General features: G+C 36.5%; 1 protein-coding gene and 1 pseudogene across 3 annotated transcripts in view; one reads left to right on the top strand and one right to left on the bottom strand.

Annotated features, from left to right (window-relative positions):
• ATL1 (atlastin GTPase 1) overlaps nucleotides 1-27,211 on the bottom strand; it is a 71,404-nt gene that overhangs the window by 43,894 nt on the left and 299 nt on the right. The window lies entirely within an intron of this gene.
• Nucleotides 9,545-9,685, top strand: LOC123584574 (annotated as a pseudogene).

Here is a 27,211-nt window from a genome sequence, read left to right as displayed (position 1 = left end):
AATACTGTTATGATAATGTCTTCCAACCTGTAAGCATGAGATATTTCTCTTAATCTCCTTCAATAAACTTTTTATAATTTGGGGTGCTGAGGAAAGCAGTTTTGTGACATTTATTGCTAGATACATTAGTTTTTGTTGCTAACTATAACTGGTTTCATTGTTGTGTTTTTAATTATGTTTTATAGTTGTTGCTTGGGCAAAGAGTAACTGACTTTAATAGATTAGCCTCATATTGAAACATTTATTAAACTACCATTCCCTATAAATTCTTAGACATTTGGGGGTTTTATTAATGTAGAAACAAAAATAAGTTGTAGAAATAATGAGTTTTATTTCTACTTTTTTAATCCTTATGTATTACTTTTCTTTTTCTTGTATCATTGGACATTCAATACAATGTTGAATAGCAATAGTAGTAGCAGACATGACTTCTGATTTTAGTGAGCATAACTATCTGATTTTAATGGGAGTGCTTCCAATATCTGAGTTCATATTTGTTATAGTTTGGTTTGGTAGGTACACTTTACCTTATCATATTAAGGAACTTCTCCTCTACTGGTTTACTGTAAGTTTTCAAAAATCATAAATGGAAAATGAATTTTATCATATACCTTTTCTGAACCTATTGAGATGATCATCTGGTTTTCCACCTCTACTCTGTTAATGTAGTAAGTAATATATCTTTAAGTTTTTGTATAAACCTAATATTTTCAAGGTGCAATATCTTATTATATACTATTGATTCAGTTCATGAAAATCTTGTTTAGGAATTGTGCATCTATATTCACAAATGAATTGAATTTATAATTTTCCATTCTCATTTTTGTCTTTGGCAAGTATAATATTCCATGTTGACATTAGCTTTATAAAATGAATTAGCAAATGCTTTCTTTTCTATCTTCAAAAAGAGTTTGTAATAAAAATTAGAGGGGCGCCTGGGTGGCTCAGTAGGTTAAGTGCTGGACTTCGGTTCAGGTCATGATCTCATGGTTGTGGGTTCAAGCCCATGTAGGGCTCTGTGCTAACAGCTCAGAGTGCTGGAGCCTGCTTCAGATTCTGTGTCTTCCTCTTTCTCTGCCCCTCCCCTGCTCATGCTCTTTCTCTCTCTCAAAAATAAATATTTTTAAAAATTTTTAAAAATTAGAGCAAACAGTTCTTTAAAATTTTGATAGATCTTGCCTATAAAACTGTCTGGGCCTGTTGTTTTTTTGTGAGATGACTTTCAACTGTTACCTCAATTTCATTATACTTACGATGCAATAGTTACATTAGTACTAATAAAGTTTTACGTTTCTTCTTGAGAAAAATTTTGGTCCATTTTATCTTTCTAGGAATTTTTCTCCATTGTCTAAAACTTAAAAGAAAAAGTCAGTAAAGATATAGAAGATTTAAATAGTATCATTAGCCAACCTGACCAGTTTGACATCTAATTGCAAAACCATGCATTCTTTTAAAGTTCATATGGGACATTTACCAAATAGATCATGTACTGGTTCATATATCAGATGTTAGCACATTCCAAATTATTAAAATATTGCAAAAAATATGTTCTCTAATAATAAAGAAATTAAACTAGAAATCAATAACTCTATATTTAGAAAACTCCTAAATACATTGAAATTAAGCAGTAAATTTCTAAATACCTCTAGATAAAAGAAAATATAATGGAAATTAGAAAATGTTGTAAACTAAATAATCTAATGAATGTAACCTATTCATCAGCAACATTATACTATCTTAATCAAAATAGCTTTATGAAAAGTCATTACATATAGTAGGGCAAGCTGGTCCTATCTTCTAATTATTAACAGTTGGGGGTGTGTTGACTCTTTCCATATAAGTATTAGAATCAATAAGTTGGAGTGTAGTATTTTAATTATACAAAGATAGTTAAAATATAACATACCAGAAACTTGCTGAGAAGAAATTTACACTTTGAAATGCATTTAATAGAAAATATACTTGAAGAAGCATAATCTAATATTAATCCTAAGTAAGAAAAAGAATTGTTTATTAAATTCAAAGAAAAGAAAAAGTAGGAATAAAGATGTGGGAAATCAATGAACCAGAAATAGAGATCAACCAGAATGATTTAATAATTTAAGACAATTCAAAGAAAATAAAAGATAAAATCACATATCAACAATATCAGTTATGACAAAGAGATATCACTACAGATCCTACAGATATTTAAAAGATAATATGAGGAGAATGACATCAGCATCACAGTGACATGAGTCCTTCCTCATGAGTTTCTCACCTCTTTGATTTAAAACTAACTGGACATCTATAACGAATGAAAGAAAAAGAGAAAGAAAAAAAGAGCCTCTCCACAACATACTATAACACCCAAGAGATCCATTCATCTGTGCACCAAAAAGTGGGTGGACTGGACCACAGAGGAGGCTGCAGGGAGAGAGAGGAGGTCATGGAACCTAGGGCTATAGAGCCTCCAGCATCAAATATATTAGCTGGGAAGCATAAGCCTTTAAAGAGGTATAGTGTAAAGGCAATGAGTGGGGGTCTGCCAGGCTGGTTCTGCATTCTGCAGCTGGAGGGACCTTTGCTCTCTCTGAGGTAAAAACGCAGTAAAGGGGGAGACAGAAAGGAAAAAGAAGTAGGCAAAGAGAACTGAAGAAAAATGTCTCCTGCTGTCTGCCCCAGGGTTCTGACAAAAGGACCACACAGGGACCTCTGAGACCCAAATCCCTCCATTCAAGGAGTCCCTACTAGGCTGGCTTCCAGCTATGGACACACCCCAAATTCCAAGTGCTAAGTACACATTTCCCCCCTCTAAAGCCACCCACCCTTTTTTCCCCCTCTTCTAGCTTTATATATATATAAATAAATAAACATAATATATATATAAATGCTCCTAACTTTAGCAGCTGTAAGCTTTTGTCAAGGAAACCAAAAACATGTGCTATAGCACCACCTTCTGGAAAACAAAAGGAAGACTTCTAATAACCAAATCTATTGAACTGTTAGAATCAAAGCAAATAAAACCTTGCCTAAATGAGAAAGGTATCTGCAACTTCGAATGTGGTAGCAGAGACACTTTTCATCAAACAACACGAAAAAGTCATATTAATATGGCATTATAAAAAGAAAATGACAATTTTCCAGCAACCAAATCCAAAGACATGGAAGGGAATACTGTGATCTGACAATGAATTCAAAATTGCTGTTATGAAGAAATTCAATGAGCTACAAGAAAACTCAGAAAGGCAATACAATGATATCAGAAATAAAATGAATGAACAGAAGGAGTACTTTACCAAAGATATTGAAATTCTTTTTAAAAACTATTTATTTATTTTAGGGAGAGTATAAGCAGGGGAGGGGTAGAGGGGGTGTGTGGACAGAGGATCCAAAGCAGGCTCTGTGCTGACACACTGACAGCAGCAAGCCCAATGTGGTTCTCGAACTCACAAACTGTGAGATCATGACCTGAGCTGAAGTCGGATGCTCAACCAACTGAGCCACCCAGGTGCCCTGAGACTGAAATCCTTAAAAAAAAAAAAAAAAAAAAAAAAGCAATTCTGGAGCTGGAGAACTCAGTAAATGAAATGAAGAATGTATTAGAATGCATTGGAAATAGAGATCAGATAGAAGAGAGAATGAGTAAGCTGGAAGATAGGAATCTTGAAGTGACTCCGGTGGGGTGCCTGGCTGTCTCAGTTGATGAAGCATGAGACTCTTGATTTTGGGGTTGTGAGTTCAAGTCCATATTGGGTGTAGGGCTTACTTAAAAAAAAAAAAAGACTCAGGTGGAAGAGGAGAGAGAACTAAGATTTTTTAAAAGTGAAAAAATACTATGAGAACCACCAGACCCATTAGAAAAGTCAACCTAAGAAGAATGGGTATATCAGAATGAGAAGAGAGAGAGAAGGGGGCAGAGTTTATTTAAAAAAAAATAGCTGAGAACCTTCCAAATCTGGGGAAAGAACTGTATATACAAATCCATGAAGCCAATAGAATAACTTATTACACAAAAAGAACTTCTCTAAGATACATATTAAGATTACCAAAAATCAATGAAAATAAAGAATTTTAAAAGTAGCCAGGGAAGGGGCACCTGGGTGGCTCAGTCAGTTGAGTATCCAACTCTTGATTTTGGCTCACTTCATGATCTCATAGTTCATGAGTTTGAGCCCTACATAGGGCTCTGTACCATCAGTGCATGACTTGCTTGAGATTCTCTCCTTCTCCCACTCTCTCTGCCCCTTCCTTGCTTATGTATGCACTCTCTCTCTCAAAATAAATGAATAAGCTTAAAAAAAATTTTTTTTAAGTATCCAGGGAAAGACGGTAACTTACAAAGGAATCCCATCAGTCAATCAGCAGATTTCTCAGCAGAAACTCTATAGGCCAGGAGAGAGTGGAATGACGTATTTAAAATAAAACTGCCAGCCAAGAAGACTCTATCTGAAAAAATGATCTTTCAGCTATGAAAGAGAAATAAAATTTTTTCTAGACAAGCAAAAGATAAGAGTTCATTCTACCACCACTAGACCTGCCTTGTAAGAAACGTTGAAAGGAATTCTTCAAACTAAAACAAAAAGACAAAAGTACACAAAACTGATTAAGGTAACAGAAATAGGAAACTTTTTTACAATTGTACATTAAACTCTTACAGTATAAAAGTTAAATGAAAAGAGCATTAAAAATAACTATAGTTTCAACTTGGTAATAAAATCATAGCATGTAAGGAAAAATTTTGACATTAAAAATAAAAAAGAGGAAGAGTTAAAGGATGGTACTTTTATAGGCGAATAAAGATAAATTGCTATGACAAAAGACTTTTTAATCTATGAAATGTTTTATGTAAACTTAATTGAGTTTATTTATTTGTGAGTTAGAGACCCATGTTGGGCTCTGAGCTGGCAGCTCAAAGCTTTCTTTGGATTCTCTCTCTCTCTCTTTCTGCCCTCGCCTGCTCATGCTCTCTCAGCCTCTCTTAAAATAAATAAACTTAAGCGCAAAGCAAAACCTAAAGCAGTGATATGAAACATAAAAAAAAAAAAAAAAAAAAAAAAAAAAAAAAAAAAACAAAAAACAGGAGACTGAGCACAGCACCATGGAAAACCACTAACTTGTAAAGGCGGACAAAAACAAAAGGAAAAATAAACAGTGGAGAGAAAAATAACAAGAAGGCAAAATATAAAATGGCAGTGTAAATCTTTGCATATCTATAATCACCCTAATGTAAATGAATTAAACTCACCAACCAGAAGGCATAGAGTAGCTAGATGGATTTAAAACAAAACAAAAAAGCCCAGGACCCAACTATATGCTGCCTACAGGACATTCTTTTGTCTCTAAAGACACAACTAGGCTCAAAAAGAATGGAAGATGCTATTCCAAGCAAATGGAAACAAAAAGAAGGTGGGCATAGCCATACTTACATCAGACAAAATGCACTTCAAGTCAAAAAGTGTAACAAGAGACAAAGAAGGTCAGTAATAATGATAAACAGGTCAGCACATCAGAGCATAAATACATATGCTCCCAACAGCCAAGCACCAAAATATATTAAGCAAATAGTAACTGATCTTAAGGGAGAAGTTGATAACAATAAGATCATTTCAGGAGTCTTCAATATTCCACTTTCAGCAATGGATAGATTGTCCAGACAGAAAATCAATAAGCAGATATTGATATGGACCATACTTCAGAACAAACGGACCTGAACATTTCCTCCAACAGCAGCAGAATATACACTCTTTTCAAATGCACATGGTACATTCTCCAAGATAGCTCATATGATAGGCTACAAAATAAATTTTGTCCAGTTTAAGAACACAGAAATCAAGGGGTACCTGGGTGGCTCAGCCAGGTAAGCATCAGCCTTTTGATGTCAGTTCAGGTAATGACCTCACAGTTTCGTGAGTTAGAGCCCCATGTTGGGCTCTGAGCTGGCAGCTCAAAGCTTTCTTCAGATTCTCTCTCTCTCTCTCTCTCTCTCTCTCTTTCTGCCCTCCCCTGCTCATGCTCTCAGCCTCTCTTAAAATAAATAAACTTAAAAAAATAAAATAAAAAGAACACTGAAATCATGCTAACTATCTTCTCTGACAATGGTATCAAACTAGAAATCAACAAGAGGAAAATGAGAAGAATGACAAATGTGTGGAAACTAAACAGCACACTTCTTTTCTTTTTAGAAATTTATTTATTTTGAGAAAGACAGAGTGCAAGCAGGGGAGGGGCAGAGAGAGAGGGAAGGACAGAAGATCCAAAGTGGGCTCTGCGCTGACAGCAGAGAGCCGATGCGGGACTTGAACTGCAAAATCATGACCTGAGCCAGGGTTGTATGCTTAACCCACTGAGCCACCAGGTGCCCCTAAACAACACCCTTCTAAACAGAATATTGGATCAAAGAAGAAATCAAAAGGGAAATAAAAAATTATCTCAAAAAAAATGAAAATGGAAATAGAACATATCAAATACTCTGGGAGACAGTAAAAGCATTCTGAGAGGAAAGTTTATAGTTTATATATATAAAAGGTTTCTTGTATTAAGAAATCAGAAAGATCTCAAGAAACAACCTAACTTTACACCTTAAGGAACTAGAAAATGAAAAACAAATTAAGCCCAAAGTTAGCAGAAGGAAGGAAATACTACAGATCAGAGCAGAAATAAATGAAATAGAGACCAAAAAAAAAAAAAAAAACCAATAGAGAAACCAACGAAACTAAGAGCTGGTTCTTAAAAAAGCTAAAATGGACAAAACTTTACCTAGACTTAGAAAAAACAGAAGAGACTCAAATAAAATTAGAAATTAAGAGGAAACATTACAACTGACACTACAAAAACACACAGAATTAGAAGAGACTACTATGAACAATTTTATTATTTTAAAAAAATTTTTTATTACGTTTCTTTATCTTTGAGAGGCAGAGACAGAGCATGAGTGGGGGAGGGGAAGAGAGAGAGGGAGACACAGAATCCGAAGCAGGCTCCAGGCTCTGAGCTGTCAGCCCAGAGCTCCACACAGGGCTCAAACCCACGAATCGTGAGATCATGACCTGGGCCGAAGTCGGACATTCAACCGACTGAGCCACCCAGGCGCCCCTACTATGAACAATTTTATATCAACAAATTACATAACCTAGAAGAAATGGCATACATTTCTAAAAATGTACAACCTACCAAGACTGAATCAGGAAGAAACAGGAACAAACTGAACAGAGCAATAACAAGTAAAGGGATTGAATCAGTAATCAAAAAACTTCTATCACAAAAAACTCCAGGACCAGATGGCTTCTACCAAACATTTAAAGAATTAACATCAATCCTCTTCAATAATAATGAAATAAATAACCCAATTTAAAAATGGGCAAAAGACGTGAACCAATGCTTCACTAAGGAAAATATATGGACAGAAAATAAGGACATAAATTTTACCATGTGTACATTATACATTCATTTTATTTTTTTTTTTAATTTTTATTTATTTTCAAGACAGAGAGAGACAGAGCATGAACGGAGGAGGGGTAGAAAGAGAGACACACACACAGAATCCCAAGCAGGCTCCAGGCTCTGAGCTGTCAGCACAGAGCCTGACGCGAGGCTCGAACTCACGAGCTGTAAGAATATGATCTGAGCCGAAGTGGGACACCCAACCGACTGAGTCACCCAGGCGCCCCTATACGTTCATTTTTAATAATAAAAATATCATTGGGGCGCCTGGGTGGCTCAGTTGGTTAAGCAGTCATGATTTCATGGTTTGTGAGTACGAGCCCTGTAAAAGGCTTTCTGCTGTCAGCACAGAGCCTACTCCAGATCCTCTGTCCACCTCTCTCTGTGCTTCTACCCGGCTTGTACTTACTCTCTCTCTAAAATAAATAAACGTTTAAAAATAATAATAAAAATATCATTTATATACCAGTATAAACCTGACAGATCTAGTAATAAATCTAACCGATGTGCTGATAAATATTTAACAACCATCCCTTAGCAGTAGGTAGGTATGGGAAAATCCTGATTTGTAGTGTTTGCCAGTTTCTGTGATATAAATACTACCACCATGGCTCATTTCTATCTACCAGTGAGACTCACTGAATGTGGAACCGGGAAGATATGCACCTGATCAGCTCTCAGGAGCTAGTATGAGCTGCTCCAATGTATCATTGAATTGCAATGGAAGATATTTAAGACCTCTACAGAAAAATAGAAAACACTATTGAAAGAGGTATATACATGTCCTCAGATTAGAAGACTGTATTACAGGGGCGCCTGTGTGGCTCAGTCGGTTAAGCGTCCGACTTCGGCTCAGGTCATGATCTCACAGTTCATGAGTTCGAGCCCCACATTGGGCTCTGTGCTGACAGCTTAGAGCCTGGAGCCTGCTTCCTATTGTGTCTCCCTCTCTCTCTCTGCTCCTCCCTCACTCAAGCTCTCTCTCTCTCTCCTTCAAAAGTAAATAAAAACATTTAAAAAAATTTTTTTAAAAAGACTGTATTATAAATGTGTCCATGTTCCCCAGTGATCTCCAGTTTGGTTATAATACCAAACAAATTCTCAGTAATCTTTCTTCTACAAATTAGCAAGTTTCTTTCTTGTATAAGTCCTTCTTATACAGATTAACAAGCTCAAATGGAAAGGCAAAGAGTGGAGAATAAGAAACAAAATCTTGAAGAAGAATTTGGGGGATCTATACTAACAGACACCAACAGATTTTTAAAATCTACAGTAGTGAAAACAGAGTGCTACTGTCACAAGGATAGACAAGTAGACAAATAGAAAAGACTAGAGATTTCAGAAACAAACCCACACATATACTATCATCTGACGCAACAAAGGTGCCACTGCAATAAGTGAAGAAAGGATAATCTTTTCCAAAAATGATGCTGAGTCAGTGGATATTCATATGGAGGAAAAAATGAACCCTCACCTCTTGCTCTCACTATGAATAAAAATCAGTCCCAAACAAATCTTAGACCTAAATGTGAAATAAGAAATGTGGACAAAGGATACAAATAAGAAGTTGAGAAAAACCACAGTATCAAATGGTTCCACACATATGAAAACATATTCATTTAATTAAAATTAAATTTTAATTTATTTCAATTGATTAATATTAAGTTAAGTTAAAATCAAAATTTTATTTAAAAGATAGATCAATACCGGGACGCCTGGGTGGCTCAGTCGGTTAAGCGTCCGACTTCAGCTCAGGTCACGATCTCACAGTCGGTGAGTTCGAGCCCCGCGTCAGGCTCTGGGCTGATGGCTCAGAGCCTGGAGCCTGCTTCCAGTTCTGTGTCTCCCTCTCTCTCTGCCCCTCCCCCATTCATGCTCTGTCTCTCTCTGTCTCAAAAATAAATAAACGTTAAAAAAAATTTTTTAATAAAAAAAAAAGATAGATCAATACTTTTTACATATATCTGATTCACAAACATCAGAAATATGATAAATCTTTTCATTGGTTGGGATGTAAATTTGTATCCTCATGCATTGCAGGTGGGAATTAAAATATATATAACATCTTTAGACAACAATTTGGCAAATAATTATCAAAAATACAATAAACATACTCCTTGACCCAGCAATACTACTTAAAAGAATTCATCCTGATGAACTCACAAGTGTAGGTAGTGTGCTATAGGAAGGACAAGTCTATCACTAACACCACGAGGGTCTCTGGCCCAATGAGTGGAGTTTGACAGTAATTTTTGCTACAGGTCAAAAAATAAGTAAATAAGTAAAATTAAAAAAATAAATTAATTCATCCTGCAGATATACTCATACACATGCAAAATACTAGAAGCAATGTAAATGCCCACCAGCAAGAGACTGAATAATAAACTATGGTTTATCCACCTGTGAACCTAAGGTAGTTATAAAGAATAAGGGAGCTCATTTGAAACAGTTACAAATATATAATGTGAAAAATAACTCAAGGTACAAAACAATGTGTATAGTGTGTAAGAAGAATGTGTTGGCATGCCGGAGGAACAGAAGGAGTATGGTATGGGTGGAGCAGGCTGGGAAGGTCGTAAGGGGTGACATCAACAGACTGAGATAAGCACGGATCTGCAACAAAGTAAATATTGGGGATGAGAGAAAAAGACATCAGTAGATGTTTGTGTATGATTATCCTTTCCTACTCTACCTTTGTGTACTAGGAGTGAATGAGATAGATAACTCTGAACTTTTGGTTTATATGCTTAAGCCCTTTGAAGAGCTACATATGGACTTAATGAAGAAAAGGGAAATTATATATTAAGTGTGATGTAAGTGTACTGTAAAATAAAACAAATATCTGAATCATGACTATAAAATAATGAAGTGGTTTATGGGAAGAAGTCTCATTATAATGTAGGCAAAACAGGGACGCCCTGCATGGCTCTGTCGGTTAAGTGACTGACTCGTGATTTCGGCTCAGATCATGATCTCACAGTTTGTGAAGTGAAGCTCTATGCTGATAGTGTGAAGCCTGCTTAGGATTATCTTTCCCCCTCTCTCTGCCACTCCCCCTCTTCAAAATAAATAAAGAAACATTTTAAAAAATCCAACGTAGGCAAAACACCATATTAAAAATTCCTTTTTGGTAAGAAAACTTCTAAAAACAGAAATAATTTTTATTAAGTAGAATGAATAATAAAATAGAATGCATCTGTGGAATATTTATAAATACATAGTTATTAGTTTGCATCTCATCTAAAGTTAAGAAAGGCTTCCTATCTGAAACTATCATAACCATCAATCTATGCATATATTTACGCTAGTAAATATTGACATATAAAATATGTATTTAGATAAACTACAACCCAGATATCTATCAACTGATAAACAGATAAACAAAATATGGTATATCCATTCAATGAAATATTATTCAGCAATAAAAAGAAATGCAGAACCAACATATGCTACAACATGGATAAAGTTTGAAAACACAATGTTAAATAAGGGGTCACAAAGTGCCACATACTGTATGATCCCATTTATATAAAATGCCAGGAATAGGTAAATTTGTAGAGACAGAAAGTAGATGAGTGGTTGCCTAGGACTGGAGAGCAGGAGGGGATTAGGAGGTGATGCAAGTTTTCTTTTGGGGCTAATGAAATGGTCTAAAACTGAGTGATGAATGCACAACTCTGAATAAACTAAAAGCCTCTGAATTGTACATTTTTAATGAGTGAATTGTATAGTATATAATTATAGCTCAATAAAACTGTTAAACTAGAAAAACTTCAGTTCCTATTAAAAAGGTCAAAATTGAAATCACAGCCTAAAAATTTCTGGAGAATGGAAACTGTCTTACTCGTGTTTGTACTTCTTGACAAAAAAAAAAACAAAAAACAAAAAACAAAAAACAAAAACTTTTAAATGGAAGCTCACACAGTAGGTACCCAATACATATTTACATTAATATAAAGTAGTTCTGAAAAAGTATTGAGATGCACAGTACTATTAAGAATAAATGTTATGTGCTTGACTCGTTCATAACTACATTTCAACCAAGCAATCAAGATTATCTTTGTTATAAAGAATCTAAAAATCCTTTAGAATGCATGCCAAGTTTCTTTAGCACCAGATTTTTACCCTCTTAAATATGTTTTGCTAAACTAAATTTGTTTCAATTCCCTGAACACTATGCAAATTTTTAAAAGGGAAAGAGGCAGACAACAGGATAGAAGAAAACCAGATGGGAATTAACATTTTACTATGGATGATACAAATGGCTCACAAGGGGAAAACTAAAAAATATATATACTGTTTCATCTTCTCATATAGTGGATTTTATGTTCAATAAAGACTTCTGGGACTTTTCCATTCTACGTGATATTCTAAATCACTGGAAGCTGGCCACCCAGCTATAAATTTATATATGTTGAAAGGGAATCTTCAAAATTTTTAAATATGGAAAATAATCATTTTAATATATTGGAGATGCTGGGAGTATGTATTTCTAATTTTCTTGACTGTAAACTTTGAAAAAATCTATACTTCATCTTTCCAGCAAAAATTAAACCCCACAAGATGATGAACTATGAGGACATTGGAGCCTTTACAGAGAAAAGACATAGCACCTAGGAAACGGTTTCTTAGCAACTGAAATTAAAAGGAAATATATTTTCTTATACTGTAAAATCTCTTTTGAAAAAATAAACTTGAAAACATTTGTCTGAATGACCCAGAATGATTTCCAAAATCACAACAAAGGGAGTTCATATAGAAAGGGACAAAATGGGTTAAGGAAACAAAAACAAAACATTAACTCACAAAAATGAATCTCTTAAAAATGTTTAAGCCAGAGCAGAGATATGAACTACAATGAGATGATTACACATAGAGCTCAGAACACTACCATGCTGACTCTCAGATTGTTCTGCTAGCAATACCCTTAAGGAAGAGGATTTCAAGGAATAATGCAGGTCCTACAACTTCAGAATCTTAGAAGAAATAAGTAAATCACTTAACAGTCTGTTTATTTATTTTAAATACAAAAGCATTCCATACACTATTCAATGGATGCCTCTAGAAGAAGAATGCCATCATGATTCAGGCACTGTGTGTATGTGTGTGTGTCATATATATTCATACACACGTGAGAAGACTTAAATAGAAAGGTAAGTAACAGATAAAAAGAAGAAATACTGGGGTGCCAGGGTGGCTGCGTCAGTTGAGTGTCCGACTTCAGCTCAGGTCACAATTTCATAGTGTGTGAGTTCCAGCCCAGCATCATGCTCTCTGCTGTCAGCACAGAGCCAGCTTCAGATACTCTGTCCCTCTCTGTGTCTGCCCCTCCCCACCCCTGCGTGCACTCGCTCTCTCTCTCTCTCTCTCTCTCTGAAAAATGAATAAACATTTAAGAAGAAATACTAATGGGTAAGAGACATAGAGGGAAAAGTTCAGTCTTACTAGTAACTGAATAAATGCTAATTTTTAAAAAATATTTATTTATTTATTTATTTATTTATTTATTTATTTATTTATTTTGAGAGAAAGAGCACATGTGCATGAGCAGTGGAGGGGCAGAGAGAGAGAAGCCCAAGCAGGTTCAACCCTCAGCTTGGAGCCTGATGTAGGACTCGATCCCATGACCATGAAATCATGACCCGAACTGAAATCAAGAGTCATATGCTTAACCAACTGAGCTACCCAGGTGCCCCGATAAAATACTAATTAAAGGAGATAAAGTTTTTGGCTATCATAACTTGCAATGGTTAAAAAAATATAAACAGTTGACCCTTGAACAATATTAGGGGTGCCAACCCCCCACATGCTCAAAAATCCACATATAACTTTTGACTCTCCCAAAACTTAACTACTAATAGCCTACTGTTGGCCAGAAGCCTTACCAATAATAAGTCAATTAACACACATTTTCTATCCCATAGCTATTATATACTGTATTATTACAGTAAAGGTAGAGAAAAGATAATTTATTAAAGAAATTAATAAAATCAGAAGGAAGAGAAAATACATTTATATACTGTTATCAAAAAAACCTCTGCATCTAAGTGTTACTAGCACAGTTAAAACCCAAGTTGTTCAAGGGTCAACTGTACACATAAAGTTGGAAACATTCAAAAACATTAAAAAATGTATATACCCTTTAATAAAACAATTCCATTTCCAGGAATTTATCCTAAGGAAATTATCGAGACTGTGCATATGTATTTGTCTACATAAAGGTTCATTATAGCATTATTTATAGAATGACAAATTGGAAACACTCTAAATGCCTAACTGTAGGATAACGGAAATAAATTATGTCATGGCTATGCTATGCAAAATATGGACCCATCTGAAATCATGTGATTGAAAAATACCTAATCATAAGAAAATATGTTCACCTATTTTAAGAAAAAAAGCAGATGGGAAGTATCATTTCCATTAAGGCAAACAAACAAATACACCTGCATGTATAGTCACTGAAAAAAGTCAATTTTATAAGTATTTGGTTTGTCAGCAATTGTCTGGGCCTTTAATCATCTTTGAGTCAGCTATTCGGAAAATTTTGGTTACGCTTTCTGCTGAATATCAACTGTGTCATGTTCAGGACTATCTCCACCGTTCTAATTTGCAGAGACTATAAGTGTGGGAAGTAAAATACTACAGTTCTTATAATCGCATCTTAGATTTCTGATTTAGATTTTGCCCATGAAAGGCATTCATGACCTCTGGAAGAGACAGCAAAGAAGAAACTTACACTGTCTTCTAGTAGAACGGATAGATATGAGAGCAGACAGAGCCCATGAGGCTTGTAGCACATGGCCAAAGGTATGGCATTGTTCTAATTCACAGACAGTAGCTAACATTTTGGGCAGATGGTCAGGTATTTCAAAGAAGTATGTGTCTGGACCTTTGGAATGGGCATGGAGTATAAGTATAGTCAGTTCCATGTGAATGCTCACCAGACGGCATTCACTGCAGAGAAGGTACTCAAAAATCAGATGGACAAGATGATTTGTTTTGTGTGATCTAGTCAGCCTCCTACTCCAGCCAATTCTGCTCAGTATGCTCACAAACTAAATCAGCAAAAGAAACATGAAGCATCTATACTAATATCAAACAAAATGGACTTTGGGGCAAAAAGCATTCCTTAAGATAAAGAGGATCACTAGATAGGAATAAAAGGCTCAATTCTTCAGGAAAATGTAAGAAGTCCATATTCATGTGCACCTAACAACACAGCTCAAAAGTCAATAAAAGCTTGACAGACCAAGGGGAAATTGACAAATCCACTATCATCTTTTAAAATTTCTATCAGATTTTTAAAGTATCTACCAGATATCAGTATCTGATAGATCAAACAGTCCAGAAATCAGAGTATGGAAAACATGAATATACATTTAATAAGCTTAAACTATATAGAATTATTGAATCACTACAATGTACATCCAAAACTAATATAACACTATATTTTAGCTCTACTGGAATTAAAAATTTTTTAAAGTGATTTGACAGCAAATGCAACCTTTAAATACTTTATTTATATTAACTTATTTGTCTTTAAAATAAACCCATTCATTCACTCTTCTTTAAAAAAAAAAATAAGCTTGAGCTAGCAAACATATATAAGCACAGTCCATCAAAAATTAGAAAACATAAAATGCTTTCCAGGATTTTGTGGAAATCTATAAAAATTAAACATGTACTAGGACGACAAAGTAAATTTCAACAAAGTTCACAGCATGAGTATAAACATGAACAGCTCAATACTGTAGCAACTAACCACATGAGGCTGTTTAAATTGACTAAAATTAAATAAAAGTAAATATTTGGTCCTCATTCTCACTAGCCATACTTCAACCCTTCAAAAGATATACATGGCTAGTGACTACCATATTGGACAGTACAGACACAGAACATTTTTATGACCACTGAAAGTGGTACTGCTATATAATATTAACTAGAGTAAAATTAAGTATCACATAAGTAACAAAATTTAGAAAAATCCATACTTTCTTTCTTTTTTTTTAAAGATTTTATTTTTAAGTAATCTCTACATGCAACATAGGGTTTGAACCCATGATCCTGAGATCAAGAGTTGCATGCTCTACTGAGTGAGCCAACCAGATGTCCTAAAAATCCATACCAAATTTGTACCATGGTACAAATCATTGTAGACATTTAAAATACTTGAAACTAGGGGCGCCTGGGTGGCGCAGTCGGTTAAGCGTCCGACTTCAGCCAGGTCACGATCTCGCGGTCCGTGAGTTCGAGCCCCGCGTCGGGCTCTGGGCTGATGGCTCAGAGCCTGGAGCCTGTTTCCGATTCTGTGTCTCCCTCTCTCTCTGCCCCTCCCCCATTCATGCTCTGTCTCTCTCTCTGTCCCAAAAATAAACGTTGAAAAAAAAAAAATTTAAAATACTTGAAACTAAATGAAAATTAATCTACTGCATATCAACATATATAGGATACAAGAAGTCAAGCTGAAAATCAGTGAGCTCAGTATCCAACTTTTTAAGTTAAAAAGAGAATATAGAATAAAATCAAAGAAAGTAAAAAAATAAAATAATAGAGATACATGGAAATTAGGTAAATATAAAGAAAAAAGGACAGATTAAACAATAAAAGATATAATAAGGAAAACACAACATTAAGCAGAGAAAATAACAGATAATTAAGAACAACCTCATGCTAAGCTGACAGATTCCAAGAAAAATATGAATTACTAAAACTGAATCAAGAAGAAATAAAAAGCTTTAATTGTTCCAAAACCCATACTGAAGCTAAATCAACAGCTCAAAATCTTGGGGCACCTGGGTGGTTCAGTCAGTTAAGCATCTGACTCTTGGTTTCGGCTCAGGTCACGATCTCATGGTTTTGTGAGTTCGAGTCCCATGTTGGGCTCTGCATGTACAGTGTGGAGCCTGTTTGGGATTCTCTGTCTCCCTCTCTCTGTCCCTTCCCCACTCATGTGGTCTCTGTCTCTCTATAAAAATAAATAAATAAACTTAAAAAAAAATAGTTCAAAATCTTACTATAAAGTAAACAGTTTTAATAAACTAGTTTTCCCAAACTGGATCAATCTAATTTTATATAAACTCTTCTAGAGAATAGGGAAAAAAAAAAGAAAGAAAGAATCATCTTCCACTCATTTCATAAAGTCAATATAGACTTGATATATTGAAATTCAGACAAAGTAAGTATGAAAAGGGAATATTGATTATAAGCATGCTTGAAAATATTTTTTAAAAATTAGAAAATCTAGCAACATATTTAAAAAGGTAATACAGTATGTCTTGGCTTATTCTAGGAAGGCAGGATCACTTCAACACAAAAGATACCTTAATGTAATTAAACACAGGAACAAATTAAAGAATAAGAACCATATGATTATTTCAATAAATACAGAAAATGAATTATAATTCCATATCCAGTGATAATTAAAAAAAAAACTTTTATTTAGGAAAAAAGGAGAATGTTCTTATTCTAAAATAAGGAAAAGACTTAAAAGATAAAGACTAAAAAGGAATGAATAAAGCTGTCAATATTGTAGGTGGTATGCTTCATTACATAGAAAATTCTACAGAATCAAAGACAGTTCATTAAAATTAATAAGGAGCACCTGGCTGGCTTTTTGGTTAAACATCTGACTCTTGATTTGGGCTCAGGTCATGATCTCATGGTCATAGGATAGAGCCCCATGTTGGGCTCTGTGCTGGGCATGGAGCCTATTTGGGATTCTCTCTCTTTCTCTCTCTGCCCCTTCCCAACTCTCACACATTCACTCTTTCTCTCTGTCCCTTTGTCTCTCTCTCTCTCTCTCTCTCTCTCACACACACACACACACACACACACAAATATTAATAAGAGAGTTTTGCAAGGTTGCTAGATATAAGATAAATATGTAAAAATCAATTGCATTTTTATTAATAGCTAGTAAAAAATATAACAAGGAAAAATCATAGCAACTAAAAAATACAAGGAAAATAATAAATCTAACAAATAAAAGCCATCCCTTCAAGGAGAGCTTTTAAACTATTGAAAGACATAAACAAACAAAATCTAAATATATGAAGGAATATACTATGTACATGAATAGAAATATTCACTACAGTAAAAATTCTATCAAATTAATCTACAAACAGGATACAATTTTAATTTAAAAAATCCCAAATGGGCTTTCCAAAGAACTTGAAAACCTGATTCTAAAATTTTATACAAAAGCAAAAGCCAAGAATAAAGAATAGTTCAAAACACCAATAAATAAGAACACAATGAGACAACCTGTTCTACCATATTTGAAGACACTATGAAACCACAGCAATTAAAACTGTTATTGACACAAGGATAGACAAAGAGCACTGGAGCACAATAAAAAAGTGCAGAAACAGACTCATACATATTCAGGAGTAATATCTGACAATACAGTTTGGAGATCAATGGGAAAAAAGTGTATTATTCACTAATGAGTCTGGGACACTTGGTTGTCCATATGGAAAAAAAAGTCCAAGAGATTTCTACATCATACTAGCCATAAAAATAAAATCCAAATAGTTCTAGAGCTTAAAATGAAGTTGGGAAGTCTGCAGAGTGGAAGCACCAGGAATCTGTCTCCCTACCATGACAACAATTACACTGACAGAATCTACCTGATAGAACTATTGGAACTCTGGAAGGCTTACAACTTCTGGGGGGAGGCATGAACGGTAGATTGTAGTTAATTTTAGTCAATTTCAACTCTTAACTCAGCAGCGGCTACTGATCCTCCTCCCCTCAGCCCTATGGCAGGCAGTTAATGCGCATTACACACAGCTTACAGAAGTCAGGGTAGTCAGTAAGGACCCTGTCCTCCAAAATTTGGGGATTTGTGTTCCAATTGCTGATTGCTGCTTCTTATCACAAAGGTACAGACACAGAGTTGTATTCTCCCCCATTGCTGACTGCCACTTCCTTCTCAGTGAAGTGACTTCCAGGAGATTTAATGGGCCAGTACCTTTTTGGCGGGGGTGGGGGTGAGGTGGGGGGGTGGGAAGGGGGAAAGAGGGAGCAGGGGAGAGGGAAAAGGAAAGACAGAGAGAGAGACAGAGAGAGAGAATCTTAAGCAGACTCCATGCTTAGTGCAGAGCCTGGCATGGGGCTCGATCCAGTGACCCTGGGATCAAGACCTGAGCCAAAACAAGAGTCAGATGCTCAACCAACTGAGCCACCCAGATGCCCCAAGGGCCAGTCCCTTTTTTCCCTTCTTCAGTTTTCACTTTTTCCTCTTTTGGGAGTCAGACATTAAAGATTAGGATATTCAAAGGTAACTGCATATACAGGGAAAATAAAAAACTCACCACACATGCCCACAGAATGGCAGAGGCTCAAAAAAGACCTGAGAATGTCTTAACTTTATACCTCAGGCTGATTGTCAGCATAAAGACATATATTTCACCCTATAAAGATGAAAACAAACAAATCCCAAACACAGGAAACCCTGGGGAAGGAAGAGAATCTGACTTTCCTATTTTTTTTTTCATAGTGCTTGCTATTTATTGAAAAGAATGTAAATATTTTTTCCAGGTGGTACTGAGGAGATGGGCGGAGTGCTTGTTTTTGTTTGTTTTGTTTTTAGCATTTTTATTCACATGCACACATCTGTGGGAATGCTGCAGTTTTGAAAGAAAAAGGCCAGTTGTGCAAAACTGATGCATAGGAGAAAAGAAATGTCAACAATTTAGCTCCCAGGCACACTAAGCCCCTACAGCAATCTGGTGGGGCAGGGGAGGATTCTGGGAGTAGACAGGGAACTTACCAAGTTGAAAGTAACTTTCTTATTTCTCATCACATTACTGGATTCAAATGTCCAATCTTACAAATCACAAGGCATGCAAAGAAACAGGAAGATATGACCCATTCAAAAGAAAAAAAAAGTAAATAGAAACCGTCCCAGAGAAAGACCAGATGGTGAACCTACTAAACAAACATCTTATTAAAATGACTGTCTTAAAGATGCTCAAAAAAACTAAATGAAAATGCAGAAAGTCAAGAAAACACTGAACAGAAATGGAAATATCAACAAAGAAATAGACATAAAAGAAGCCAAAAAGAAATTCTAGAGCTGAAAAGTACAATAACTGAACTGAAGAACTCACAAGAACAATTCATAGGGATATTTGAGCATGTAAAGGAAATGATGAGCCGCTGGAGACAGGGAAATTGAAATTATCAGGGTTGCAGAAAAGACGGAAAAAGGATCGAAGAAAAATGAACAGAGCCTAAGGGAAACACAGGACACCATCAAGCAGACCAACATACACATTGTAAGAGTACGAAAAGGAGAGGAAAGAGGTACAGAGACTTTTTTGAAGAAACAATGCCCTAAACTCCCCAAAATTGCTAAAGGACATGAATATAAACATTTAAAGGCTCAACTAACTCCAAGCAGGAGACCCACACTGAGACATATTGTAACCAAATTGCTGAAAGACAAAGACAAAGATAGAATTCTGAAAGCAGCGAGAGAGAACTGATATTACGTACAAGGAATCCTCAATAAGATTGGCAGCAGATTACTCATGAGAAACTTTGGAGGCCAGAATACACTGGGCTGATATATTCAAAGTGCTTTTTAAAAAATCTGTCAACCAAGAATCCTATGTTTGGCAAAAATGTCCTTCAAAAGTGAGAGAGAAATTAAGACATCTCAAATAAACAAAAGCTGAGAAAATTTGTTACCACCAGACTTGCCCTGCAAGAAATGTGAAAGGGACTCCCTTTGTGTCTTTCTTTCTCCCAAGAAATGTGGGAAAGGGACTCCCACATTGTGGTTGAAATGAAACCACACTGGACAGTAACTCAAAACCATCTGAAGAAATAAAATTCTCAGTAAAAGTAAATACTTGGGCAATTATAAAAGCTAGTATTATTAAAACAACATTCTGTAATGTTGTTTCTTTGTTTTCTACATGATCTAAGGTACCAATATATTAAAAAAAAAACAATTACTAACCTAAAAATTAGCATTATGACTTTTGTTTATAATTTCACATTTTGTTTTCTACATAATTTAAGGCACTAATACATTTTTTAATTGAAGTATAGTTGATACACAATGTTACAATAGTTTCAGGTGTACAATACAGTGAATCCACAAGTTTATACATTATGCTATGTTCACAAGTGTAGCTTCCATCAGTCACTATATAACCCTATTACAATACCATTGACTATATTCCCTGTGCTGTACCTTTATCCCCATGACTTATTTATTCCATAACTGGAAACCTGTATCTCCTACTCCCCTTCACCCATTTTGCTCATTCTCCCCACACCGCCCTTTTATCTGGCAAGCATCAGTTTGTTCTCTGTAGTTATGACTCTGTTTCAGCTTTTTGTTTTGTTTTTTTTGGATTCCACATAAAAGTGAAACCATATGATATATGTTTTTCAGTCTGACTTATTTCATTTAGCATAATACCTTCTAGGTCCACTCACATTGTCACAAATGGCAAGAGCACATCTTTCTTATGGATAATAATATTTCTGTGTGTGTGTGTTTGAAATATACATACAGAATGTGCATATTTTGAATTAAGTTTTCATTTTCTTTGGGTAAATACCCAGTAGTGGAATTACTGGATCATGTTCTATTTCTATTTTTAATTTTTTGAGGAACCTCCATACTGTATTCTACAGTGGCTGCACCATTTTACATTCCCACCAACTGTGAGGATTCCTTTTTCTGCACATTTTGGCCAACACTTGTTATCTCTTGTCTTCTTTATCCTAGCCATTCTGACAAGTGTAAGGTTACATCTCATTGTGGTTTTGATTTGCATTTCCTAATGATTAATGATGTGGAGCATCTTTCCATGTGATTGTTGGCCATCTGTATGTCTTCTTTGGGGATTAATGCATTTTTAAAAATAACGATTAGTTTATGTTTTGTACACATAATGTATAAAGATGTAATTGTGTGATGTCAGTAACTAAAAGGGGTGCATATAGAGCTAAAAAGAGCAGAGTTTTTATAGGTTATTGAAATTTAACTGATATAATTTCAAATTAGAGTACAGTAACTTTAGGATATTAAATGTAATCCTCATGGTAACCACAAAGAAAATAGTTCTAGAATGTCTTAGTTCAGGCTGCTATAACAAAACACCACAGACTGGGTAGTTGATAACGAAATTTAGTTCTTAGTTCCGGAGGCTAGAGGACCAAGATTAGGGTGCCAGCATGGTCAGGTGAAGACCTTCTTCCAAGTCGAAGAGTCCGCACTGAATCCTGGCACGGTGGGAGGGGCTAGGGAACCCTGTGGGGCTTTTTTAAAGAGAGGGCTGTTCATCCCATTCATCTTATTCAGAGCGTTTCACTCTCATGACCTAAGCATCTTCCAATGCCCCCACTTCCTGTACTATCACATTTGACATGAATTTTGGGGGGATACCAATATTCAAGCCATAGTGTATGCTATACACAAAACATAAATGATAAGGGAATTAAAATGTTACACTACAGGAGCATGTGGATGGCTCAGTCAGTTAAGCATCCGACTCTTGGTTTCTGCTCTGGTCATGATCTCACAGTTCATTAGATCAAGCCCAACATTGGACTCCATACTGATAGCATGGAGCCTGCTTGGGATTCTCTCTCTCTCTTTCTCTCTCTCCCCTCACCCCCTCATTCTCACACAGGTGCACATGTACATGCGCTCTCTCTCAAAATAAATAAACTTTTAAAAAGTTACACTACAAAAAAATTATGAGAAAATTAGTAAATTTATGTTTATAAAAAACATCTATGTTTTACATATTCTTTTGTACAGACATTTTTCATAAAATTTTATGTAAAAGAGGAAGAGCCTCTAAATTTAAAAACACCCCACCTTTTTTTATGACCAAAATTCTCTCACAGTAGACCATTTTCCTGATGATGACAGGTTCCATTTAGAGTCTAGTCACTGGTTCTAAAGATAGTAAAGACTACAGAGTTTGAAACAGAGCAAAGATATAACCCAGGAGTCATCAAGACAAGGTGTAAGCAGATACAAAGTATAAAAAATACATATCTTTGGGAAAATGTGTTTGAGAAAAGATGTCAGGAAGGCAAATTAGCAAAATGAGATGGGAGAGTCTGTAGGGGAAGTACATGTATGACTCATTAGAAATTTTATTTTGTTTCAGAAGGAATAGATACATACAGAATGAGGCGAGTAAAAAGGCACAAATAGTCTCATCTTAAGAAAAATAGAATACAACCAACTGGAAAAGAAAGAAAAGGAAGTAACTATACTCAAGATCTTTTATAATCTTGCCTCAAAAAGCAAAAACAGAAACCTAATGCTTTTTCAACAGACGTTCCCTATACTTACTGCAAATATTATTTTTCTAAAGCATCAGTGTACTGACAGTTTCTGTTACACGGTAGAAAAACCAAATTCCCATGTGAACTCCCAAGTTTTAAGCAACTGTAATTAACAAAAACAAATTTTAAAGAATGCACTTTTGTTTTGCTTCTGGTAGTACTTAAATTCTAAGCTCAACATTGAAAGACTGCTTTCCGAGCTACTGCCTCTGATAGCCATCTGTATCTTTTATTTTCCACACTAGTACATTCTTCACCTTCTTTTCTAGTCCAAAGCGATTAAGTTTATACAGCATTGATTTCTTATACCAGCTTAAGCCTAGATGGGCTTGACATGGCACCTTTTTGGCATACTATTTTAGTTCCTGGCCTTCATCAAGTGGACTGGGGAAGCAAACAACCCTGAACTTAAACCTTAGATCTATAATTTATAAATTATGGGACCTCTGGCACATTCCTCATGCTGAGTCTCGGATTCCTTACATATTAAAATGAGAATAATGTCTACCTCTGAAAAATGGACTTTTAAATGCTCACATTTATTGAAACTTCTGGTTCGGTGTAGATTTAGGTATAGGTGTTGGGATTCTCAGTTCTACTCACAGACCTGCTTCTCAGTTGTATCTCTGGATATGATCCTCAAACAACATCCCCAATTCTTGGTTAGTAGAGCTGCTTTTTTTGCTTTGTAACTTCCATGGTCCTATTAGAACCTAACAGGTCACTGATCACTCAGATAAAAAGATTAGCTGTGATATGGTCCTATAGTGTACTTCTCTCAATTTTAGGTATCCTGTACAAATTTTGCAAATTCTCTCTTGCCTTTTTCTTGGAAATAACTATAGTTTCCAATTCTGGGGAGTCTACCTTTGGCCTTGACCTAGTGCTTTCTAACTTGTCTGAAATATATTTAGCCAGATGATAAGGTCAGTTCATTGTCTTAAGAAAAATAATAAAGCTATCATCTGAGTTTTTAAAAGCTGAGTTTTAAAAGCTATCACCTGAGCCTGTTTTCTCTCTACCCTCACACCATGCCCCATTATCTTATAAAACATTCCACAGCATTATGCTATAGAAAATCAATTAGAAGGCAACCCGAGGTTCTAATTTCCTCTAACTTACTAAATATATGATTTTTGCCAAGTCATTTAACTTATCTGAGACTCAGTTTTTTTATTTGCAAAAGAGGGATTATGTCTACTCAGAGGCTAAAGAGCAAAGGCAATAACGCAGGTGATGGGCATTAAGGAGGGCACTTGTGATGAGCACTGGGTGCTGTTAAGTGATGAATCACTGAATGCTATTCTTGAAACCAATATTGCACTGCATGCTAACTAAAATTTTAAAAAATAATGATGCAGGTGACTGTGCCTTAAACACTGTAGTTCTATACAATGCAGCAGATATTTTCAATTCCTAAGAGGCAGTATAGCATGCTGGTGAAGATAAAAAGAATTTGAAGTCAAACCGCCACAGTTGGAATCCTGGCTTCATCACTTACCTTTAATATGTAAAATGAGGATTACAGTACCTACCTCATATGATATTAGCTCAGTGACATTAGCTATTAATGTTATTTTTAAATGCCTACTCAGTGTTAGGTATTACACTAGGTGCTGGTAATAAAATGAAATCAGGACAGACATGGCTAACATCTTCGCCAAAAAAACCTCTATTTCTTACTCCATGTTACTACATTTTTCTAAGTCATTTACATCACACATACTTTATTTCTTGAAGTTTATTTATTATTTATTTTGAAAGAGAGAGACAGAGACAGACAGCATGCGCACACAAGTTGGTGGGGGCGGGGGGGAGGAGGCAAAGAGAGAAGAGAGAACTCCAAGCAGGCTCCATGCTGTCAATGTGAAGCTGGATGTGGAGCTCAAATTCACAAACTGTGAGATCATGACCTGAGCCAAAACCAAGAGTCGATGCTTAACCAACTAGCCATCCAGGCACCCCACGTCATATATACTTCATAGCAAAGAAAAATCCGAGTACTAAAGCATTTCCAGAGAGGATCAAGACTGCACAATTCCAATATTTCTTTTCTGTGAAAATTTCCAGTGACCACACTTTAGTATAATACTTTAGTATTTCTTTTCCTAATTCATCACTTGAGTTGGGAGTCTCTTGATGACTTCTGGGTAAACTGTCTGGGACATGTTCCCATTAAATATAAATTATCCAGTGCTTGTCAATCACCTGAAATGCTAATTAAAAGGCAGATTCCTAGACTTCATATCAGCTATCGGTTGAAAAACTCTGGCTAATTTGCAATGACATGGATGGAAATAGTATAATGCTAAGAGAAATAAGTCAATCAGAGAAAAACAAATACCATATGATTTCATTCATATGTGGAGTTTAAGAAACAAAACAAATGAGGAAAGGGAAAAAAGAGAGGCAAACCAAGAAACAGACTCTTAACTATAGAGAACAGACTGATGGTTATCAGAGGGAGGTGGGTGGGGGGCATGGGTTAAACAGGTGATGGGGATGAAGGCGTGCACTTGCTGTAATGAGCACTGGGTGATGTATACAAGTGTTGAATCATATTGTACACCTGAAACTAATATAACACTGTATGTTAACGAGACTTAAAATTTTAAAAAAATAAAAAAAAAATAATTAAAAAAAAGAAAAACTCTTGCTAGAAGATGTAGAAATATGCATTTCTAACAATTTCCCAATGTGATTTTTATGCAAATCCCATTTGAGAAACACATTTCCAAGAGGAAAAAACCTCCACCATATAAGAAATCTGAAACCAAAGAAAATACTGAAGAATAATGATCCAAAGCTTCACTAAGAAGAACTTTAATGCTCAGAATAAATTTTCACATGCCTGTCTCATGGTTGAGTCAACAATGCACAGAGATCAAGATCAAAACTGACTTGAACATCCACACCTGAACCATGAGTGTTCAAGAAATTCCTAGTCTAGCGGCGCCTGGGTGGCTCAGTCGAGGGACCCACTGTTGATTTAGGCTCAGGTCATAATACCACAGTGAGTTCGAGCCCCACATGGGTCTCTGCACTGGCAGCTCAGAGCCTGCTTGGGATTCTCTCTCACTCCCCCTTTCTCTGCCCGCCCCCCCCCCAACTCTTTCTCTCTCTCAAAATAAATAAACTTTTAAAAAAAGAAAAGAAATTCCTACTCTAGGCCAAGGAAAAGTTAGGGGGACAGTGAAAACACTTACTCATAATCTCCTCAGAAGCAAAGAAAACAGTGTTATTACAATACTCACACTTAATGAGGTTTGGTAATCTCAGAAAATGCAACTGCTTTCTCTTAAATTCATACAACTAGAGCCAGACCTCCCTGCCCTAGCTCCCCACACCTACCACAAACGTTGCCTACTGGGAGTTAAGTTGGCCCTGTGAACAACCAGGCAAGGAGAAATACGGTCTTTTGATAAAAGTAAGCCCCCCCAAAATTTAAATTTATACCTCCTGGTCCGATGGACAGTTATAGAAGAGTTCTCACTGAGACACAGAAGAGATCCAGGAGCTCCAAACTCCTAGAGGATGTGTGTAAACTTTCCAAATAACAAAGCTAATAAACAAAATATTTCTTTACCCACCGAGGAACAGTGGCCTGAGATCTGCTCTGGGTCAGAAAACAAAATGCCCTGAAAGGCTTTGGTTCCTAAGATGGTAGTGAGGTTAGCACTGTGACTGGAAGAAAACCCGAGCCGAGGGCAGAAAAAGACGCCCAATCTGCCCACACTCTCCGTCCTGAACCAAGTCTGGAGCAGCAGAGCGGGGCGGGGCCGCGATTTCTCCTGCATCACTGCGTTCTCTCTTCCCCGCCTGCGTGAGCGCCGCCCACCCACTCGCGGCGTGAACCCACTGGGCCCAGCCTCTCCTTCCCCCTCCCCTCGGCCTGGTGCTGAATCATGAGCCCAATATCTCCAAAAGGTAAAATCAAAGAACAATGCCACACTTAGGGCTGGCCTGAATGGGGTGCCAGATTGGGGTGGAGCAGAGGCTGGAAACCACAACTTTGCTTCCCTTCTTCCCCAATTCCCCTCCGAGCCCCAAATTAAAACAAGTACTGCAGCGGTGGGGGACTCCCAGGCGGGCGCCCCTTCCTCTGGGTTGCTCAGGTCTGCAACGCTCCCGCCGGGCTGGGCGCGCTCTGCCTCATTGTTCCAGCATGCCGCCCGCTCGGGAGCCCGCGCCCTGCCAGGCGGAAGGGCTCAAAGCTCCCGAGGAAGGGGCCGGGGCTTAGGGATCCTCACCCCCTCGCCCCTCTCGGCCGGGTAACAGCCCCTGCCTACTCTCATCGCCTTTCTGCCAAAGGATCGCTAAAGCGGAACCGACGAGTCCCAGGGAGGCGACGTGCGGGTGCTGTCCAAATGCTGCGAGGAGGAGGACTGGGGGTGGGGGAGAGACAGGGGGCTCCGGCCTGCGGAAAGCTGCAGCCCTCGCCCCACAGCGCGATTCTGCT

The sequence above is a fragment of the Leopardus geoffroyi genome, chromosome B3 (genome assembly GCF_018350155.1).
Source record: "Leopardus geoffroyi isolate Oge1 chromosome B3, O.geoffroyi_Oge1_pat1.0, whole genome shotgun sequence".
Taxonomy (NCBI): Eukaryota; Metazoa; Chordata; class Mammalia; order Carnivora; family Felidae; genus Leopardus; species Leopardus geoffroyi.
This window is presented reverse-complemented; position numbering and strand designations above follow the sequence as displayed.